At 50.5% G+C, this 19,612-nt stretch overlaps 1 protein-coding gene across 2 annotated transcripts in view; it reads left to right on the top strand.

Annotated features, from left to right (window-relative positions):
* The first annotated feature begins 4,148 nt into the window (after positions 1-4,148).
* Positions 4,149-19,612, top strand: part of PLXNA2 (plexin A2) — a 207,751-nt gene continuing 192,287 nt past the window's right edge. Inside the window, exon 1 of one of the 2 annotated variants that reach the window (XM_081025609.1) lies at positions 4,149-4,749. The gene's annotated coding sequence lies outside the window, so the exon portion shown is untranslated. Of the gene's footprint in view, positions 4,750-19,265; positions 19,402-19,612 lie in introns of those variants that run through there. The other variant, XM_081025608.1, reaches the window with a different exon arrangement.

Genomic DNA, 19,612 nt, shown 5'->3' with positions numbered 1-19,612 from the left:
AAGTACACAGGAAAGTGGGATTTGTTACGGGATGAGAAGGGAGGAGAGAGGAGGGACGTCTTTATGAATGGTGCTGAGAACCCTGGAGCAGGTGCCCTGTGCTGTGTATGTCGTGGGCCCCTGGCCTCCTTGCCCAGGCTGATGCCCTCCACTCTGGCAGCCTCTCTCTTCCATTCATGGGACTTGGCCCACACAATCCTGTCTGGCCCATCAGACCCATCCCTTTGTTCCCAACAATGTGGGGGGTAGAGAAGACTGCCACTTCTGCACTGAGGTTGCCTAACAGTGTCTGCTGGGAGAAGGTGAGGTACAGAGTGAGAGAGAGAAGGGCCCACCCACAAGGGAAACCCCAGGGTCAGGGCAAGTGAAAGATGACATGCATTTTAGAGCAGAGATAGATCAAGTTGGTGGCGGCATCTGCGGTCTCAGATTTGAGAGCCAGATGTAAGCCGGCTAACAGAGCCTGCGCTACCCAAAGATCACGCACTGATGCTGGCCAGCCCACCGGCCTCCAGACCACTAGGACATAGCCTCCCAAGCCCAGCCCCCATCCTGCTGCAGGCAGCTTAAATGTATGCGTGTACACACTCCCAGGCAGCATTCCCAAGCTAAGCACTGATGGCTTGCCACCCCCCTCCTCTGCAAGCAAGCAAACTTAATGCTGAAAGCCTGCCAAAGTGTGGCTGGCTTCCAGCACCAAAAATACCTCCTGTGATCCTAGGGGCTACCATACTGGCATCTATTTGTGGCACTAGAGCTGTTGCTATAACAGAGAGAGGACTCCCCCTGGGGATCGGCTGGTTGCCCATTTGGGCCTATTCTCCCCAAAGTCTAAGCTCGCTTCCAAGGGCCTGAGGAGGCCTACTCAGCCAGACTTGCCCTCTGCAGGAGAAATCCGTACTCATTTCTCCCAGGAAAGATTCAGCTCCATCCTAGAAGGTGTTTGCTCTGTCCTCGCATACCTCTCTTATCCTCTTCCCCATGTCGTCCATCTAGTGACAAGCAAAGAAAAGGCCTGGCCTCAAGATAACAATGCAGTAGACACAGATGACTTTGCAGGGTGAGGTTCCAGGGGCACCATAACTGGTGGCGGTGGTGGGGGGAGGAGAAGAACCCTGTTGGGGTTGTGAGGACTTTCCAAAGATGATGATTTAGTATAAGACAAACATGTCTCCATCCATCCATCCATCCATCCATCCATCCATCCATCCATCCATTTAATATTTATTAAATACCCACTACTCACCCAGCACTGGACTGGGCTGTTTCCATCAGTCCAGCCCTCCTGATGGAAATGAGCATGGACTGCAAAGTACTGGGATAGGTTTGGTGAGTCCCCAGAGGATGTGAGTTTGACATCAGCTGGACAGGATGAGTAGGAGGATATCAAAGGCCAAATAGATACCAGAAAGTGTTGTCCCAGAAAGACATAGACAGGCCTATAGGTAGGTAACCTGTTGGATTATTAGCATGATTTCTTAAAATATGTGTGGAAGAGATAATTATGTACTATATATAATTCCATTCAAGTAAAAAATTAAATAAACTCTTTTAATAAATAATATTTGTGAAATAATTGAATGAATGAGTGAATACCCAATGATCAAAGGGATGAGGTTATCTGAACATCTTTAAAGACCAAAGCTCATGTATATATATATATATATATATATATATATATATATATATATATCGTCATTGCCTTGGAGGATGTTATATCTAAATGCAAACCATGAACCTGAGTTGTTCTCTTTTTATTCCCAAGATACATTTGTAATTATGTGCTTAACTAAAAAGATCCATATTTTCTCTAGCCTATTAGGATTAAAAACATGAACAAATCTTTCCATTTAATGATATCATTAACTTTTCTAACATCTTAAATTATATCTATTTTAATTCCCTGTCTGAAGACTAAAGGTAGAAATTCCCATCTTCCAGATGAACAAACTGAGGCCCAGAGATGTTAAGGCAACTTCATCCAAGGTAACTCCCAGTAAACCAGGTTAGTGTTCTTCCCTTGTTATGCTGACTGCAAACACTCCCATAGTCTCACCAGACTCAAATCTCAGACACTGTTCAGTGACAATGTGGAAACTGGGTGACATTGTATCACACTGCCTTCAGTGTGTTCTCCTGCCTGTCCTCTCTCTCTCTCTCTCTCTCTCTCTCTCTCTCTCTCTCTCTCTCTCTCTCTCTCTCTCTCTCTCTTCTCCCTCTCTCTTTCTCTTCCTTTATTTAGGAAGGGAAGGGAAAGCTGGTGGTGAAGGATAGGGAGAATGGAGGAATCTGTCCCTCCTTGCTCTTCATTTAGGGTTTATTTCTGAACCACGTGGGAAGGTGATATTAGAAAATAGTTTCAATTGTATTATAATCTTCCTAAGATGTGATTGAATTGAGGTGTGGGGAAGAGCTGTGACCTATACCAGGGTCACATAGCACTTTATTTAGAACCAAAAGCCCTAATTTTCAGCTTCCAGCTTTATCAATTAGAATTTCCAACCCTACCACTGGCTGTCTTAGTTGTCGCTGGCTAGACTAATGCTCTATGTATCAAAAGAATGGGAGAAATGTTCCAAAATCTTCTAGTACCTTCTTCATATCATCTTCCTTAATAAATTGTGGTTTAGATGTGGTCTACCCAGAGATAAGAGGGTAGACTAGACTGTCTGGATGGGGAGACAAGATCTACTTATAAAGAGAAATTAAGAATAATATAGGACAACTTATGATAATTGCATGGAAGGGTGCCAACAATAAATGCCAAACCAGTTCAAAGAAAAGAACAAGTATGGATCAGAGAGACAGCTTAGGTTCTTTGTGGCTGACACAACCAGGAATAACAGTGAAAGTCACAGGGAGACAAATTTCAGCTAATTACAACGAAGAAAGAATTTTTGAAGAATTTAGCTAACTTCTGTAGAGAAAGTAAAGACTAAATTTCCCCCACAAGATTTTCCACATCTTTTGCAAGATGATCAGTGGGTCTAAATTTCTTTTTCTTAGGCCCCTGCTGCTCTGAGAATTTCATGCATCGCCCATCAGGGTAAAAAAAAGAAAAAGAAAAAGAAAAATTATATTTTTACCACTGAAGACTGTGGCCACCAGAGGGCAGACGAGGGAGCTCATCACAGTACTTGGACGTGTACAGTAAACTCGGGAGTGCTCTAATCGCCAGCAGGGACTACGCAGATCCTGCCAACTCGCTGGAGACTGGCTTGCAGGCCCCTTTCGAGAAGCGGCGTTCAGGGGCTGCGGAGATAGGAAGAATTCTTTAGGACACGTAATCAATGGCGTAAGGGCACGGAGACGTGATCATCAGGAATCCAGGAACCTCTCACTTTAGGTTATTAAAATAAGTTATCTTACCGCCACCTCTCTGATTCCCCTGCCAGGCAGGCTCCCTGGGTCTAGGTATAGAAGGCTCCTCTCTAGTCTCCACCGCTTGCTAGAGGCCCAGGATCCCCAACAGAACTGGAAGCGTGAGATTCCGAGCAAGGCTTATCTTTGCCTTATAAAAATAATAATTAATAAAACAACTTCAAACCTCCTTTGACAGCTTGTTGGCTTTTTCTGCAAGTCACCAGCAGAAGAAATCTGCTCGCACCGGTTCTGAGACCCCCGTGTCGACCTCATCAGGCAAGGCGGTTTCATCCCCCGCTCGCCTCACACTCAAATTAAAGACGAAGAGGGAGGTTGCAGGATGTACGCGGCGGCAGGTGATGCTAAGGGTGGGGGAGCCCACGTCCCCACTGCCCTCAGCCCCCTCTGCGTGGGTCCCGAGCTCCCCGCCCCAGGTCCGAGCCCGCTGGGCTGCCCAGGCCTCCACCTGGATCCCGGCAAGGTTTGCGTTGCCCCCTGGCCACTTAAGGTGGCCGGTGGGACCGGGCTGAGCTGGGCGCAGGGCGGGCAGGGGGGCGGCCTCCGGATGCCAAACGCGCGTCTCCTTTGTTGACAGCTGAGGAGGAGGAAGTCGGGGCGGGCGGGGGCGGGGGCGGGGGCGGGGGCGGGGGGCCGGCGGCGGGCGGTGCCAGCGGCGGGCGCGGCCGGCAGGGAGCGGGTTAAGGCGCGCGGCCTCTATGATAATGAGCCGCCTGATAATATAGGGCGGGAGGCGGGCGCGCAGGGCTTCGCCGCCGCGGGAGCCGGAGCTGCGGGGCGGAGCGGCGTCCGCGCGGGGCTGGAGCGGGAGGGCGGCGGGGCGCAGTTGCTGGGATTCTTCAGCGCGGAGGGCGAGCGAGCCGGAGGGCGCCCCTGGGAGCCGGGGGCGGGCGGGGGGCGCGAGCGCAGCACGCCTCCCAGTAGATCGCGACAGCCGGTTCCCGGAGGAAACGGGACTGGGAGCAAACCCGGAGCGACAGGGGGAGGAAACGCCGGGATTGCTGATGTCAGAGGAGCCCGGAAAGTCGGGCTGGAAAAATCTGAAGACGGCCAGGGCTCCGCTGCCTCCCCAGGAGAGACACCGCCAGCCACCCCCCCACGCCCCCTCGGCGCCTGTCGGATCCCCCCGCGAGCCGGCGACGGGGGACGGGGGAGCGCGCGGGCCGGGCACCGAGCGGCCACTTCAGGAATACAGATAAGTAGCTGCGGGCTTGACGTGGATTTTAATGAATTTGGACCCCGTGTGGATGTGGCCGTCCCCGTGACTTCGAGCTGCGGGCGACGGGGGAGGCAGCGCGCCGCCCTCGGCCGCCGGCGCCGAGGCGGACCGACCGGGGACACGAGGACAGACGGACGTCGCCGAGCCGGGTAAGCGGCAGTCGAGTCGCAGGCGCCCTGGGTCCTCTCCCCGGACGCGCGCACCCCCCGCGGCGCCTCCGCCCGCGCCCGCCTCTCCGGGTCCAAGCCCTTAGCGCCCGGGCTCGGCTGCGGCGGGCGAGTCCCCGCTCGGGCTCGGCCACCTTCGCGGCGGAACTCGGAGCCGCTGCCGCCGGGGCTTCCCCGCCGCCGCCGGCTTCCCACCCGGAGGCTGCGGGCGGCAGCGGCTCCGCGGCGCGTCTCCTCCAGGCACCTGCCGGCGCGCTGCGGCTTTGGGGAGCACGGGGCGGCGGGGCTGTCCGAGAGCTGGAGCCCCACGCGGGCCTTGGTGGCACGAGCACGACAGCCCAAGGGCCACTGTGACCAGCGCTCAATTTGGGGGCGTTCCCTTCGGTGCGGGAGTCCCCGGCGGCCTCTGGCAGTTCCTTCGGATCTGGGGACTTGGGAATGCCGCGCGGGTTCCACAGGCTCCGGGAGCGAGTCCAGGGCGCCGAATGGGGAGAAGGGCTCCCATGCCCCCGCTGTGCGCCCTCGTGGTCCACAACCGTCGGCACCTTCCCCTGGGTTAGGCAGCACGAGAGGGTTGGGTGCTGAAGTGACAGCTTGCCCGGGGTCCCAGAGGTTTCTTCTGACCATTTGAGAATACTTCGTCCATGGGCACCTTCTTGCCCCACCCCACAAGTGATGTAAGGAACTTAGAAAATTCTAGCCCTTTTGATCCATCCCACAGGCAGTCTCTATAAATGTTACTCGTGGGCTGGATGGCTAAAGAGTCGCCAGAAACTGTCCAGGTCCCAGAAAAATGTCCACTTGTTTGGAATGACCCTTCACCTAGGAGGATACCTACTCAAACTCAGGTCCAGAGAGATAGAAATAAGGGGGTGGGGCAGAGTTGGGTAAAAGACTTGGGGTTCTAGGTCAGTTAAACATCTAGAAATGAGAGCCCCCTGAAGTGCGCAATAAAAATATGGCCAGGTCTCCTCTAGGGATCTGAGATCTCGGAATAACGGTGACATACCAACAGTGGGTAGGCAAGGGACCTAAGACAGGACCAGTCTGAGGGAGTGGGGCTGCCAGCTGGAGCTTGAGGCAGTGGCTTAGCAGCTTGGAGGAACCTGCAGGAACTTGAAGACACATTCTCTTCCTTCTGTTCTTGAGCACAGTGGCTGAGGTTTATGGAGTATCGGGGCTGGGCTGGACATTTCGGGAATAGAGTCCCTTTCAGCTCTTCCCCTTCCGTAGCAGGCCTCTTTCTCAGATCTTGAAACTTCATGCTTCCCTCAGAGCAAGCTGTGTATTCTGGGGCCTTCAACAGAGCGACAGAGCCTGGGGAAGAGCCTGGGGAAGAGACGGCTCTGGCCGGAGGAATTCAGCTATTCCTAATTGAAATGCACAAGTTTTGTACACTCACCCCAGAAAGCTCCTGAAGTTGCTAGCACCCAGCCTTCTTCTCTTCTGACCTCCTGGCTAGAAAAGAGAAGAATTCATTAACTTCCCCCCTCACCTCACAAAGAAACATTTGAACTAATTACCTGTGATCTCTCCTCCTTGGCCTGGGGGATGTGCGTGGGGGGAGAGGAGACAGGGGAGAGAACGAAAGAAATGGAGAAAGCATCTGTCATGATAACCTAGTGACATTGTTTTTCTTTTTCCTTCTTCCACCTGGCACCTCCGCCTGTCACCCTAACCCTTCCTCATCCTGGAACTTGCCCTCACTTGCTAGCATTACCTAAAAGAGTCCCTCCCCTCCATCCCCCAGCCAACCCTGTTCAGGGTCCTGCTGATAAAGGGAGGGTAGTACAGACTTCCCTGTCTGCTCCCTCACTGTCCTCAGCAAATTGCATTTGTATGGGGCAGATTGGCTCGCAAAGCAGCTAAATAGAAATGACATCTGGAACCATGTGCAGTGGACATGGTGCTGAGGAGCATAAGAGCCAACATGGTAAAGTACCGAAAGGTCTCCTCTGCCCAGGGACCCCAAGTCTGGCAAAGGAAACCCACTTGGCCCTTTCTTTGACAAGACATAAGGACCTGGGTCCCTTAAAGCCTGGAGCAGGGTAGGGGGGCTGGTTGACGTTTCAGCCCAAGTGTGAGTGAAGAGTAAAAGGTAGTGTCGCATATCCATCACCTGAAAGAGACCGTGCCATTACAAGGTTGGTGGCCCCCTTTCAGATCTGGCCTCAATACCTACCCCTGTCCCCAAAGCACCAGGGAACATTCACCCTCCAACCCTTTTGACCATCAAAGCTGCAGGTGTGGGAAATGTAAAAGTTCACCATCAGTTTTACTGGAATCTGCACTTAAAATAAGGTTAAAAAAGAAAATCCTCAAAGAACAGCTACTTCTCTGTTAGGTCCATTCCCATTTACAAACACTTCTGATCATTCCGTTAATCTTTATTTCAAGGGTATGTTACAAGAAAACACACATGAGCGGGAGGGAAACCATTGACACAGTTAAATATATACTGGGCAGCAGCTGGCAGCAGCCAAACTCACCAGTTCAGGTAATACGAAATATTTATGGTCCTGGAGTTGTCACTGTTTAGGGTTTTATAGTCTCTCTCATGACTCTTTTTCTAAGTCTGTCTCCCCAAGATATGGGGTTTGGTGTGGGGGAAAGCAATTCCTGTCTCCAGCAGCAGCACCCTCCCCTCCAGCTGTCGCTCTGCGTTGCCACACAGCTGTCTCCACACACACAGATTGGGGCCCAATATACTTCTGTCCATCAGGGCAAACCAGGGAAGCTATGAGGCCCCCATCCACCCCATTCTGATCATAAAGAGACTGGAGCATTGTGTGATAGTCTGTTAACTACAAATAATTCAGGACTGTCCACAGGGAAACTGGCAGAAACAGGCTTTGAGGGGCTGTAGTTTTACAGCTCAAGTGCACACCCCCATCACTACCACCTTTGCCCAGAGGCAGTCTGTAATCAATTCATTATATGGGAATATTCTGTTTCTCCCCTGCACATATGCTCAGTTCAAGCAATGATGAATGGAACCAATTCGCCTCTGGGAAACGGTTTTTTTACTTAGTTACAAAGATTTCATGCCCAGTTAGAGTAAATGAGGGTGGGTATGTGTCTACTTCTTTTTGGGTCGTTTCTAAAGGTGAGCCCTGTGGAGACAGAGAAAGAGAGTTCTTCCAGGGGTCAGACAGCTGGTCCCAAGGGCCCAAGAGGGATGGATGGTCAGAACAGACCCCTCCCTCTTGGCTCAGCCCTCAGGCACTCAAGGGCCCCTTCCCTGGCATGGGGCATATGGAACTTCTTTATCTAGCTCCACACTGTTCCATTTGGAACTGAGGGCAGAAATAGAGGTGAGAAAGTTCTTTGTTGGGGAGCAGGGTCCCTACTGGGTAAGAGTGTAAAGAGAAGAGAGGAAGGGAAGGTGAGAACTGAGAAAAAAGGCTTAAGCCTGAGCAGTGCAGAAGTCCCCTGCTCTCTGAGGTGGTTAACCATTAACCCCTCTCCCTGCCCTGGCTGTATCTCTCACTGGGTGAAAGGATATATCTCCGTAACTCCAAGGACCAGCAGGTGTTCCCAGTGTCCTCCTGTCGCCCCAGCAGAATTTTCTCTGTTTCCCCTCCCCTGCTTCTGCCCCAGGCTTAGTCCTGGCCCCCACTCACCCTTTTCTCTCCCTCTTCCCTGGCACCAACACCCTCTTCCCACCTCCTGCCAGCTGTCCCTTCACCCTGGCTGTGCCAGTTGTTTGCATGGCAGGATGCATGTCAGAGGCTGGGAAACAGGCAGGACAGTGGGGAGAATTGATTGAAGAAAGGGAGCTGGTTTCACATTGGACTCCAAAGCAAGAGCTCCAAGCTCAGGTTCTAAACATCTTCAACCATACATACAACCAAGGAGGCCCAGGTTTGCTTGGGGAATGAAGGTAGGGAAGGTAGTTTTTGCCAAAGTTCCATTCTCCTCCAGGAACACTCAGTCTTCCTAGTGCTTCTCACTGTGGGTCTGGCTTGTGGGTTCCTGTTTTAGCCCTCTGAGATGAAGTTATTTGATCCAAAGCCTTGTCGAAGCCTTTTCAGCTCATCAGACCCAGCATCCTGAACTTCAGAAAAAAACAGCAGATGGGCCAAAGATGCAAGATACTAGAGCCCCACGCTCATGGAAAGACCCAAGTCACCATGTAGAAACAGTCACAGATAAACAGAGAAAGACAGGGTGACAGAAGAGGAAGATAAAGATAGAGAGAATGGAATGACAGTGTGCATGGGCAGACATTGCTGAGAGCTAACAGGACAGCAAGTGGAAAAGACCCTTCCAAGCAGAGGGGGCATCTTCTCAGTCTTAAGACACAGGCAAGGAGAGGCTCCCCTGGGCTGAACTAGCAGGTTATCTCCACTAGAGGGGGCTCTTGAAAGCCAAGCTAGGCCCTAAACAGTGGCTTTTGTGCATTTTTTTTTTTTAAGAGAAGAAAAAAATAGATGAGATATATTAGAAACTCCCAGCTGTCATTACTCAGAGACCACAACTGGTAGGGTCCTATTGCCAGTGGGCCGTTTAGGCTCTGTCTGGTCACAGAGGAGCGGAAAGACGCCTGCAGCATTAAGTAGAAGGTGCCCCAGGGCTGGCCAGCCCCCGGGAGGATGGGGGGGAAAGGCGGGGAGGGGGATGCCTTCTTACGTTAGCAGGCAGTTATGTCGCCTGGCTGGCGGTCCAACAGGCTCTTGCCTTTATCAGCAGAAGGTTTTGGCCCATCCCCAAGGCGTTTTCACATACCTTCCCTTCTTCCAGCTCCCTAAGTGTGGACTTTCGAAACACTCTCAGGTGGTGGCAAGACTGGTCGTGAGGAGGCTTTTGAAAAAAGACCTTTCAGGAACTGAAGGCATGTCAAGGTTGTATCTCTGATACAAGCTTTGTCTTCGTTTTTTTCTGTGGGAGGCTGTCTCTGAATTATAATCCCCCCTTTCATTTCAGCATAGGACAATAGGGAGAGAAAGCAGAGTCCAGAGGCTTTTCTCATGTAAGGAGATAATAACTGTCTAAGAGGGGTATGGAAAACTATTGAAGTTTGGGGATGGGCAGAGGGCCAAAAAGTAGCATCTCTTCAGATCTAATACCAACCCTTGATAGTTAATCTTGGCTTCCCCTTGGCTCAAATTTACCTGGGGTCAAGGGAGGAAAGAGAGAAGAAAAAAGAAAAAAACAAGATAAATGTATCGTTATGAAAGTTTAATCCTGCTTTCCCTTGGCTAAAATTACTTTCGGTATGAGAGATAAAAGGCAGTCGAGTTGCCCTTGGAAAGTTCAACTTGTCTTTGAGAAGCAAGGGGGAGGGATCCTAGGGCTCAGAGTGAATAGCCTGTGAGTGAACCTCTCTGGTCCGTGCCCCCCACTCTCCCTCCAACACACACTGTTGTCTCTGAAGCTCTGGGAGAGGAGGACAGAGGCTGCTGACAGAGGCACCTTCAGTGCTTCTGTGCACTGTCTGGGGAATTCAATTCCTAGACGTTCTCTCTTTGTATTTCAACAGCATCCCTTCCTACCTTAGTTTCTTGTTTGGGGATGGAGGGTTAGAAGAACCAGGGGCAAGTAGGACAGTTAGCATCCCCTCCAACTTGAACCTTCACATTTGAATTGTCACACCACACTTCTTGCCTTTGCAATGAACCAAATAAGAAGATGCTGAAAGCAGGAATCGGAATCCATTTCAGTTTAAACAAATAGAAATTGATGATTTATGTAGTGCTAGGAATGTAGTAGCACCTAGTACAAAGGTGGAAAAGTAATAAATCCTACTTCAAGAAATTTACAGTATCCTCGGGGGAGGGAGAACTATACAAGCCAAGTACCCCCATAGAACTTTAGTATACGTTTAGAATGGAGTTAACAGTGCACTGGGGAATCAGCAAGTGAGGTACAGAAGCTATTGGAAGATTTTGCTCTAGTCCAAGGAAGGTGCCCTCAGGATGGGCCAGAAACTTCTATGGCTAGGGAAGAAAGGCCAGGAGAGAGACTCAGTTGCGTGAGAATGTCACAGTTTCCTGTCAAGAATAACTATCTAAAGCTCTCTCCTTCCTCAGCCTCTGAAAACTGGCCCTAAGCATTTTTTTCTCTCATTCTGCTCCACGGATTTTACACTGACAACACTTGGGTTGTTTTCTATTAGTCAACATCCTAGAGCAAGATCTCCAGCCCCCCACTCCCAGGGGTTTCACATTGTATTCTATGTAAATTGCATCCCTTTCCGGTCCCCTGGAGCTGGCAGTGTGGTTCATCAGGAAATGTTATTACTCATCTGTATTCAAATCTCAGTGTCCAGAATCCTGCTGTTAAGTCACCCTCTCTTATCTGAATGAACTCATTAAATGGACGAGACTGAGATTTTTTGGATTTTACCCCTACCCCTTAGCTGAGCCAGAGAGCTCACTCCACCAGCCATTTCTGCCGTAGTACTGTTTGCTACCTGGAGAAGGAACCCGTCTCTTAAAATTTCTGTGCAGAAAAAAAGCAGAACAGGATTAATGGAGGGAGGATAGGAGGAGGCAGACTTCAACTTAATTTTAAAATGGTCTATAATCCTGCAATGTGATAAAGATGAACAAATGGCAAGTAGTGTTCTTGCACCTTGAAGTATGAGAATCAAATGTGGGGTGGGGGCGCCCCTATACTGGAATGGACAGAACTACAGGACATGCTTGGGTTTTACAAGGCCTTTCAAACCCTTGAAAGTTTGCTTTCAATAAATATGTGGAGGTGACAGATAGATGAAAGATGATTGACAGATAGATAGATAGATAGATATCGGAAGAGAAGTTTATGCCCCCCCACCCCCACCCCCACCCCCCAACGTTAAGAACCACTACACTCTAGTCTCTAGGGCCTTTTCCTACCCTCAGTTTTTGCTTCCTACTCTGGTGGTGGAATGGGCGCTTTGGGTGAGGAACTGTAAACCCCAGGGCTTCTCCATATCTTCAGGGGTAGATGACACACTCTCAGAGTAAACTAGAAAAATCCAGGGCAGGCTCAGAATGTCAGGGACACCCCGGGGTTTTCATTACTCTGCAACCATGGGCAAGTTGTTGACCCTCTCTGAGCAGAAGGCAGGGCAGAGGGGGCACCTTCCTATAAGGGAGAGAGACTGGAAGTTTCAGGAGGAGAGGAAAGGGTGGGTGAAACAGCCTGCCCAGCAAATGCAGGAGGGCAGGGCAGACAGAAGTGGCCAGAGGGGATGTTGCTGCTTTGAAGTGCTTTCCTGCTTCATGAAAGCGAAAGGCCTCTCTGGGCTGGATAAATATTACGTTGGCCTCTGACCTCCATCTCCCCTGACTGCTCCCCCAGCTTCCCGTTCTTTCTCCTGAGTAACAAAGATACCCCGAGGGAGCAGAGCCTGTTTTCTGAACTTGGGGACCCTGAGCGGGAGCCCAATCCAAAGCCAGACAGGAAGACCACACTCCTTCCCTGTCCTCACATAGGAGAGCCCTCTTCTGGGTCAGCAAGCTCTGCCAGGTGGTCCCCTGGTCCACATTAGTGGGTTGTGGTGTTTGCAGGAGAGAGGCGGTTAGGATTTCACAGTCCCCTGACAAGACTGGCCCCCCACCCTCGCTCAGCTGCCTAGACCATCCTGACAAGTCCCTTGACTCTCTGGAATTAAAACCACACCACTAGGGTTTCTGTTAGGCAAACACCCCCCTGAGGTTTACCCGGAAATTAAGAAAATTCGAGTCTGCCGCCCCACTCTGAGCTGTGAAGCCAGGAAGCCACACCCTCACCCTGGTATAGGAGGTTTGGGTCCTACTGAGAGGGCAGAACAGATGGTCAGGAAGAGTCTGGTGTCAGAATAAGGTCCTGACACAAGAGAACAAGAGGGCCTCCTTTCACACTTGAGCTCTTCTTCCTAGAAGATTTCTCACCTGTCCACCCAGGGCTCATCCTCCATTTGCTCCCTGGTCCTAGGAGGGAGACAAATGGTGCCACAAGACACCTGGGAGACCTGCCTCCTGCCCCTTCCCCAGCACCTCAGTTTCTCCATTTGCACAGTGGGAATGAATGTTTTTCAGGACTCCCCAAGTGCTCTCACTTGCCTTTGTTCCTGGAGCCAGATGGTTAGAGGATCTGGAAAAATGACAGTTTTCGCAAACGTGCAAAACTATTCTAAAATTTAGAGCAGGAATAAAGCCAAGCTAGGGATATTTTTCTTCTCTCTCTCTGAATTTGTTTCGAACTTTCTGAGAAAAATAGGATCTTATTTAAAGAAGAGCTGTGTGCTAAAGGTTTATATATGTAAAACTACATGAAGGTTGAAGACGCAGTGGAGACTGGAAACAGAGGGAAGCCAGTGGTGATCCTGGCACTGGGGCCGTGTTCTGGGCTCGAGGTTAGCATTTCACCAGTGGGGCTGGGATTGGAATTCTGAGTTTGCTACCCTTGTGGTTTTGGTGCCTTCAGGTTTCAGAGTAGAGATGAATGATACTGTCACAGAACTGGTAAAGTGGCATTTTTCTGAGAGTTAGCCTCCTGTGGCAGGGAAAAGGGCAGATTCCATGGCCCTCTGACTGCCTACCTGCAAAGGGCTTACATCTCAGTGCACATAGAGCTCCTAGGAGCATGGATATGGATGGGGCAGACACAGAATGAAAAACAGTAGCGGCAGCTCGGTCCCAGAGCCCAGGCTGGGTCCCGAGGCTCGGGGATTAGATCCTCAGCCAATGCAGAACATAGCAGGCAGTCTGGGGAGACATATCAGCTGTCTTCTCCTAACCCAAGAAGCTCCTCTATGGCCCTCCCAAGCTGAAGCATAAGAGCTTTATCCCTTGTTGGAAGTGCAGAGTGTGGGGAGGTGGCTCTCACAGGAGAGAGTCCCATGCACTCGAGAGCACTGTCCATGAGCCAGCTGTGGAAAATGTGTGTGACAAGGGGCCTTCATTTTCTTTTCGGAAATATTCTTAAGAAAACAGTTTGAATTACAAAGGAAATAGGTGTTCTATGTCCAGTACCTGGGGAAAATGTTTCTGAGTATTTGACGGTAGCTTTTCCCTAGGCCCACCTAATGTGAAACCCGAGTTCAGACTGGGGGAGTGGATTTTCTGGAGTCACACAGCGAGTGGCCAGTCATTGCTCTCATTTTGAGGACGTTTGTTTGCTCCAGCCTTGGCGTGCACACCGTCTTGATCTGACCATTGAGCCACTTCCTCTTCTCAGTCTCTCCTTCCCTGACCTTGTGCCCAGAGATATGTCCTGGGTTGGAGCAGTGAGCAGTGCTCTCCCCCAAAGCTGACTGATCCCTTTCTCTGCCTGTCTGTGGCCATTAGGACACATGGACTGCTTCTCTATGGCAATGGGCAGTGTGGTGTGAGAAGCTCCCTCCCCTCATTAAATAGCTTCAACCAGCTTCCCTCCATCCACAACGAGCCTTGCTGCTTGCACAGTGAATGGCTCTGGCAAAGCCAAGCCTCCCCTCCCTCCCTGAGAGGCACTGTGGGCACTGTTTGTGTTTCGGTCTCCGTAGACTCAGCATTCACAACTTGAAGTGGGTGAGACAATGACCCCAGCAGCTGCTGGCAGACTGCTGGCTGGGAGGCTGCCGGGGAGTGTCAGGCCACCAGGGTTTGCCTACCATGCACCTGGGAGCGTTCTCAGGCAGCCATGACCGACCCACAGTGAATGAGGGGGGAATTGGGATCCAGAGGACTGATTGGCTTCCGCCCACATTTCCCAGCTTCCTAGGCCAAACTTTCCACCAGCTGTGTTATCCCTGGGGGCCTGGGGGAAAGAGTAGGATTCTGGCTCCTGAGGAAGTGGCCATTTCTCGCTGAAGACAGGAAAAGACAGAACACTTGTCCAGGTAGAGAAAAACAGGAAGCTTTCACGAGGAGGCTGCCCAGGTAGAAGAAAGGCACATTACTTGCAAGGAGATTGAACATCATTGTATGTGACTGAACAAATGTTTATTGAATTTATTCTATGTGCCGAGTATCATGGGAGGGAGACAATTCACTCTGCTGGCTCTTGAGCTTACAAAATGCCAAGGGAGGAAGGGTATGCACACAAATAATTGTCACACAAGTTAAATGTAAGTATTGCAAGACAGAAGTGAGAGAGATTAACCAGGTCCATCCAACCATGGAGAGGGCCATCTAGGGATGGAATGAGCTGCACATCATTTGGGAAATTCAAGCAGAGGTTGGAGGATGTCCACCGGGTCTCAAGTAGGGATTCTGTGTGGAGCAGAAATGTATAATAAGGGATTGCTGAGATCCCTATCCACTTCCAAATCTTCTAAACTTGAGTCTCCCTGTTTCCTGCTCAGTAAATTCAATGGAGGAAAAGCTGAGAAGTAAAGTGAAATGAAGTGTCAGGTCCGCAGCTTCTGGCCTTAATTCCTTAGTAAATAGCTGGTTCTCACACTTTCACCCCTCACTCCAGGTTCCCCTCAGTGCAGGGTGCCAGGAAGCCTAGGCTGGGGTAAACCCCCATTTCCCCAGGAGCCAGAATTCTCCTCAACGTGTTAAAATGAGTACTCCCTCTACAAGCAGGGGCACACCCCTCTGAACTGAGACTTGGTCAGCTCTCTTCACAGCTCTAACTTCTAATCATTGTCATAACCGGGGTGGAAGCAGCTGCTCACTCCAGTCTATTATCAGCTTGGTTGGAGACAGAGAAATTTAAATGACAGTAAGATGCTTAGCAAAGAAACGAAAGTCGGTGTTAAAAATAAAGAAAACAAGACAGCTTGTTTCATCGAAATAGAAGGGTTATTAAACAGCCCTGAATTAATCAGTGATCTGCCAGGGTTGGAAATTGAAGAGCAGCATGGCCAGAGTAGCTGGGAGAAGAGTGGTGAGGGAAAGGTGGCAGCAGGTAGGAACTGCTTGTGTTCCGGGGCTGGCTGCAAGGACTGTGGAAGAGTCATGGTCTTCAGAGGGCCAGTGGGCAGCTAGTTTTCTACCCTACAGATATAAGCAGGTTAGGTAGGGAGGGGACTTTGACACCCCAGCCTCTCCCTGCAAAATCCTTCTTCTGGACTCTTTCCATCTGCTACCACCTGCGCCACCCCTGGGGCCAGCGTCAGTCCTCAGCCCCTCCCCAGCCCTCCTTCCCACCAGCCAGGGCTGGATGGGAGCCAAATGGTGTTCGGTGGATGGCCAGAAGCTCCCAGCCCCAGACCTTTCCTTCTTTCACAAGGGGTCCCCGAGAACTCAACTGAATTGAGCTCCTTATACCCCACCCCCATTCCGAAAGAGTGGTAACAGTATATCCCTGAGCATGGCCAGCATCTTGCCTACCTGAAGGCAGAGAGTGATCACTGGAGTAAGTGATCTCTCCTTGCAGGTATCACGTCCTGGCACCTACAACTCCAGGCAGCAGAGAAGCAGGGTGACAAGTTTACCTCCAGGAGCCCCATGTCCAAGTCCTACTTCCACATCTGGTACCTTCACCAAAATATTTCACCTCAAATATACCTGCATTTCTCACGTGTAAAATGGTGATGCTGATGTTATTTTCTCCCTCACAGGCTTGCGGGGAGGGGTACCTTAATGGGGTAGTGTGGGCGAAATTCTTAGTAAACTGCAAAATCACTGCACAAATGCTAGTTTCTATTACAGTGAGGTCCCTTGGGACCTCAGAACAAACCATCAGAAGAAAAATTTTGAAGAGGGCATAGAATGGGTCTGGGAGGAAGGGAGACTTGCTCCCCGACCTTGGCAGGGGTGGGGGTGGGGGCGGGGGCCAACACATCTGTGAGCACGTGAGCACCCATTTCATTGGGGTGTGCAACATGCTGGATCTTGAATCAATCATTCCAGGAGCATTTTCTTTGCTCTTTGACCTCAGCATTCTTTCTGCTCAGCCCTCCCTCCCTCCTGAGTCCCTCCTGGCTATTTACCCTTTTCCAGACTCCTCTCTCACACCCCATTCATCATGGGGGCCAGATTTTCATTCAGGGAGTTCTTTTCATCTCAGTGCCCCAGGTCCCCCCCCATGCTACACTGGCCTGACTGCCTTGCCTGGCTTTCCCTCCAGCACATTCTTCTTCCTTTGTCATCCACGCTGATAATTGCTCCCTTCACTTTCCCTAGCAGTGGGACTGGGGTCCCCAACTGATAAGGCCACAAGGGCCTGAAAAGTCTCTTCTCCCCTGCAGTCTCACCCAGGGGCTGATGCCACGCCAGGAGTTAAGGGTCTCCTGGCCAAGTGCACATACATCTTGGCACAGACAAGCGCCTTAAGTGGACAGACCTCTGCCAAGAATGCCAACCACTCCACAGTTTCCACACGTCCTTTTTATCCAACTCCACAGCACTTTCCCTACCCACATGTGTGACTGTGAGCTCTCCTGTTACTTAAGAGAGGCTGCCTAACAGCTCAGGATCTTTTCTGCAAGAGCTCAGAGTCTCAGACAAAGAGAAAAATAATAGAAACTGAAGGTGGGAAGGTACAGGGTGGGGACACAGCCTGCTTAAGAAGCTTCCTCATAAAAAGGAGTTACAGCTTTTTATTCAAAGGCTGGATGTTGGTTCAGAAAAGCACCAGAGAGAAGGAGAGGGAGGGAAAGATGAGGGAAAGGAGTGTCATTGACATGCTGGCCAAACCCAGTATGGGAAGAACCCAAAGGATGTGGAGCTCTAGCTTGCTGTTCTAGCATCTCCTCCTCCTCACATGGGGCAGCTTTTCTCTTTTGTCCTTTCCTCCCTCTTTCCTTCCAAGGATACCAGGATGAATCACCAAGAGCAGCAGAAGTGGCCCTTAAATCACCCTCAGGGCTGTGAGAGAAGCTGAGGGGGTGGGTAATCTGGACAGCGTGGGGCCGAGGGGTCTGGGGAGAATGGCTACTAGAGACCAGCAGCACCCAGTTCCTTCTGAGAAACCAGGGTTTGGGGAGCTGGGTGCTGGGTCACCACGCTCTCCCGCACAAGAATCACCCCTCTCCTGGCTGAAACAGCCCTCAGCCTTCACTGCCATCATACAGGGCAGCCATCACTGCCGAGGAGATGATGCCCTATTCAGTGTTTCTCCAAAAACAGAAATGAGAGTAACTGGTATTTATTCAGAGCTGTAGAGTTTACTAAAACACTTTCATATCCATTATCTTGTTGATTTGCACCACAGCCCTGTAAAGTATTCTTTTACAGCTGAGGAAACTGAGGCTCTGAAAGGTTAAATACTATGTTCAAGTTCACCGAACAAGGAAGTGATAGAGCAAGCCTTGAACCCAGGTCTGTATCAAACCCCATAGTCTTCTTTCTGCACCCGCTGCCTGGCTACATGCCCTACAGTGAGTCTGGCCTCCTTATGGAAGAGCCCTGTTCTGAAAATTTCTGGGGACTCTTACCCCACCCCACTCTGCTCTTGATCACTTCATGTTGTCAACTGACCATTTATTACTATATACGTTTCATGTGGTCTATGATATTATACGATTTGTGGCTTTAGAGCTGTCCTTCCAAGACCTTGCCTGCACAAGCCCTGTCTGCATTTGGGCACTCTTCAGAGGCAGAGCTGGTGTCTTCCCATTCTTCTTCATCCTCCTCCCCACCTCATCCACGAGCCAATGACATTTGTTCTTCACCCAGTGGGTTCAAGATGAACAGTCGCCAGGATCCTTCCCAAACGCTTTACTCCCTTCTTCACTGCCGCCAAAAGATCAGTTATTGAGCCAAGTGTGGTAGTTCAAACCACTGTCTTAGGGCAGCTTAGTAGCTGAGTATCCCAACCCCTCTCCTCTTTGCGCCCATGGTTCAGACTAAGCACAGACTGAATGCAAGGCCTTGGGCTAGCCCTGCAGGCCATGCTGAAGAGCAGTAGGTATTGTCCCCACCCTCCAAGAGCCCAAATACAATGGAAGGATAGGACATAGTCATATAACATAGGAGAGCAAGCACTGCAATGCAGTGTGTGTTAAAAACAGCAATTTCTAATTGACTTTGGAGGAGAAATGTGTGATTGGGGGCGGGGAAATTCTAGGGGCTTCATGAGGTTTTGAAGGCAAAGAAGAAAGTGGAGATGGGCATTCTGGGGCGAGGGGACCACAGAGGTGAAACTGTGCAAGGTTTTCTGGGGACTCAACAGTTTGTTGGGAGTGGAATCACTCGGGGAGAGATGGGAATGAAGATGGAAGAGCCATCTTGGAAAGGACTTGAACTAGTGTGCTTAGCAGTCAGGCTTTGAGTCTATCTGGGCAACAGGAGGTGTTTCCACAGGTGGATATCACCCTTTGGCCATGTGCCTGGCAAAGTTAGACAAGGAGTCTGAGGCACAGGAAATGAAGCAGGCACAGCTACAGCTGAATCGTAGCTTCCAGGGACTTTTATTCAGGTCTGTCTCAGCCAATAGTCTCTGTAAGAGTCGTACATGCACCATTTTCAGGGAGGCAGCCCCAGGCTTGCTGGTAAAGAGACCCACTGTTTTAAACTTTGGGGAAACCTGACTTCTAGAAATGAACAGTGTTAATGTTCATTTCTAGATCTAGCACTAACGGCCACTTTTCCTGACGAAGGATGAAGCAACAAGGATGGGGAATACGCCTTGTTCCTGGAGTGCTTCAGTGGGCGGTCCTGGGAGCCACTGGGGGCAGAAAGACAAGAGGGTGTGCAAAAGAAAAAGGAAGTGCTCTCACCAGGGGACTTCTGGGGGATATTAAAAATTGTCTTCAAGAGAAGAAAGATGTATACAGCTTCCCGGAAAGTAAGTGGGGTTTGGGGCCAGTCCATTGCCTGAGAGCTGAGATGAGTGCCTGGTGTTTTGTTTGAAGTCCCCCCACCTCATTTTTTCTCCCTTTCCCTCCCGCTGCTGTGAATTGGAGCTGTGTCATTATTCTTTGAAAACATTACGTGGTTAATGGCAGCATGATATGCCATTATGTGGAGTAACTGTAATTTATTTAACCATTTACTTG

The sequence above is a fragment of the Rhinolophus hipposideros genome (assembly GCF_964194185.1).
Source record: "Rhinolophus hipposideros genome assembly, chromosome: 19".
Lineage (NCBI taxonomy): Eukaryota > Metazoa > Chordata > Mammalia > Chiroptera > Rhinolophidae > Rhinolophus > Rhinolophus hipposideros.
The sequence above is the reverse complement of the archived record's forward strand: the minus strand, read 5'-3'. Positions and strand labels throughout refer to the sequence as shown.